This window comes from Echinops telfairi, unplaced genomic scaffold (assembly GCF_000313985.2).
Source record: "Echinops telfairi isolate 266 unplaced genomic scaffold, ASM31398v2 ScPeMD7_7467;HRSCAF=8505_0, whole genome shotgun sequence".
Classification (NCBI taxonomy): domain Eukaryota; kingdom Metazoa; phylum Chordata; class Mammalia; order Afrosoricida; family Tenrecidae; genus Echinops; species Echinops telfairi.
Genome location: NW_022111367.1, coordinates 8,478,178 through 8,481,246, shown reverse-complemented (window position 1 = coordinate 8,481,246; position 3,069 = coordinate 8,478,178). Strand labels below are relative to the sequence as shown.

Here is a 3,069-nt window from a genome sequence, read left to right as displayed (position 1 = left end):
GTATAAGGTAATTCTAATGTCATTATCCAGTGGCATAGAATTTAACATACTATTGAGAAAAGGAAATTATGCAAAGAAAGATAGACTCGCTCTGAACTGCAATCCTTGAGTTATTGATATGTCCAGATTAAACTCTTAAATGATCGAGCACTGTTTATATTGACCATGGGGGTTGGTGATAGGGGAAATTTTCCAGTAACATTTATTCACAAAAGCAGAGCCTTGTCTATCAAATTACATTATAGTAAAGCGAAACCAAAAAGAGAAACTTGCTCCCATCGAGTTGATGCCAACTCATAGCAACCTTATAGGACAGTATAGAACTGGCCCCGCTGAATTTCCAAAACTGTAATTGTTTATGAGAGTAGATAGTCTACAGCCATACCACCCTGAACGTGCCCGATCTTGTCTGATCTTGGAAGCTAAGCAGGGTCAAGCCTGGTTAGTACTTGGATGAGAGACAGACTGGGAATACCAGGTCCTGTAGGCTTTAAAAAGAGAGAGAGAGAGAACAGATAGTCCTGTCTTTCTCCTGCAGAGCGGCTGGTGGTTTCGAACTATCAACCATTCAGATCTTAGCCCAACATGCAACCACTACACCACCAGGATTGTTACAGTAAAGCAAGGCGGGCACTAAACTACTAAGTATACGATGGTTCGGGGCCATCCCACTAAGTAAGATATCCTAACTAAGGTCCAATCACCACGCCTTCCAGCCTTGGGGAGGCAGACATCCATTTCTTCTTGAGTCAGGAAGTTTGGGTCATAAGTCCAGGATTCAGGTAAGTTTGAGGTAAATCCCGGTTCCTTCAGTGGAGTTTCCACATCAAGTCCTTCTGCTGTGGCCTATGAGGGATGCCGTGTTCTGCAAAAGGTCAGAATCTAAGGTCACTGTAGTTCATGGTGCATGGTCTGGGTCACTGGAGGCTAGTTCAAACGTGTCTAACAGGAACGTAATATGGGCCTTATTCTCCCCTGGGATTCTATATAATTATTGCCGAGCGGCCCGTCTGATGTGAAGTTGCTCCTCCCCATTCACTCACCAACAGAAGTATAAACGCCTCTTCTGAAATAATAGATGCTCCCCTCCCCGGACCTTGACTTGACTTGGTGTTCCAGGATGGTTCCCTTCTCACTCCTGTGCGAGTGTCTATTGATTTGACACAACCTTACCTCAATATTGTACGGCACCATGCAGTATTCTCTCTTTCCCCACTTCTTGAAGGAGTGGCGCCAACTGAAGTGATGTCTCCTCTTTCCTGGTGGTGCGTATAACATAACAGGGTGATGGATGGTTCAGAAATGCTAGGCAGGCTATCTACCCCTCTGTTTGGGACGCAGCATCAGAACTACCCGAGGCCTGAGAACAGAATGAATGTCTTGGTGTTTTGCATTCCACAGCATTTGGGCTCATGCAATGTTTGTCCTTTTGTGACTGACTAACTTCACTCAGAATAATGATTTCCAGGTCCGTCCATGTCATGAGGTGCTTCATGATTTCATCACAGTTTTTGGTATTTGTTTGTTTTGTTTGGGGGGGTTAAGATATTTCCATACTACTTTTTTTTATTATTAAAAGATCATTTTATTTGGGGCTCTACAGCTCTTATAACAATCCATACATCAATGTATCAGGCATATTTGTACATATGTTGCCATCATTCTTTTCTAGACATTTACTTTCTGTTGAGCCCTTGGGGATGCATAGGATTCCATTGTGTGTATACACCCTAGTTTCATTATCCATTTTTCTACTGATGGACATTTGAGCTGCTTCCAGTTTCTTGCTATTGTGAAATGTGCTGCTATGAACATGGGTGAGCATACACCTGTTCATGCTTTGTCTCATGTCTTTGAGGTATATGCCCAATAACAGGATTACTGGAACATATGGGATTTCCATTCCCAGCTCTTTGAAGTAGCACTATATTGTTTTCCATCGTGGTTGTATGTATTTACAAATCTAACAATGGTGTGTACAAATTCCATTGTCTTCACATCCTCCCCAGCGTTTGTTTTCTAGATTTTTTGCATTGGGTTATCACGGTGGGTGTAAGGTGATACGTTAGGCAGGGTTCTCTAGAGAAACAAAACCTGGACACTTATGATTATGCATGTGTGTGTTTGTACAGCAAGAAGGGAATATAACAGCTAACTAGTCTGCACAGGAATACAGAGGGCTCAGTTCAACTCACTTCCATGGAAGTTAACACATGGAAGTCCTTCAACTCACGTGGGCTGCCAGGTCCAAGGTCAAGGAAGCAGACAGTAGAGTCCTCCCTCAGGCAAAGCAAGCAGAGTCTGCCACAGGCAGCAAACAGCAGGGTGGGTCAGCAACAGTCAATATCCCCGAAGCTTAGCTAAGCAGGCCTGGATTGGATATCAAAGTCAAGCAATACAAGGGGACAGGACCCACCAACCTCAAGCTCAAGCGATGTACACACCAGCTGTGTGGTGAAGCAGGTCTCAATGGAGCCTCAAGCTCTAGCAACAAGATCCACAAGTTGGTTTGGCCCACAGGTAGTGTAGCTCACAGGTTGAGGCAAAGAACTATCTAACGCAGCAGCACGCAGGTGTAATCACCAGAGAGCAAGAGAGAGGGGGACAGGCCTGACAGAGCCATTTATCTCTTTGCCCTCCAATCAAACAGCGACTTAATTAATCCCGCATGTTCCTATTGGCCAGGTTGGCGCAATAACTACCACAGGTGGTATCTCCTTATAGTTTAAATTTGCATCTTCCAGATGGCTAGTGATTGTGAGCTTTTTTCATGTGTTCATTGGTCATTCTTTGGTGAACTGTCTGTTCATGTCTTTGCCCATTTTTTAATTGGGTCTTTTGTTATTTTCTATTCGAGGTGTTGTAGAGTTCTATAGATTTTGGTCATTAAACCCTTGTCTGTTGTGTCATGGATAAAACAATGTTCCCAGCCTGTGACTTCTTGTTCCGCTCTTTTGAAGAGGGGGTTTGATGTACATACATGGTTTCTCTTCAGCAGGTCCCAGTCTTCCACTACGTGTGCTGCCTTCATTATACGTAGGAGTCTATCTGTTCCCTGCAATAGGGCCC

The 3,069-nt window shown here is 43.9% G+C and overlaps 1 pseudogene; it reads left to right on the top strand.

Moving 5' to 3' along the window:
• Positions 1-371: 371 nt before the first annotated feature.
• Positions 372-490, top strand: LOC115873201 (annotated as a pseudogene).
• The last annotated feature ends 2,579 nt before the right edge of the window (positions 491-3,069 follow it).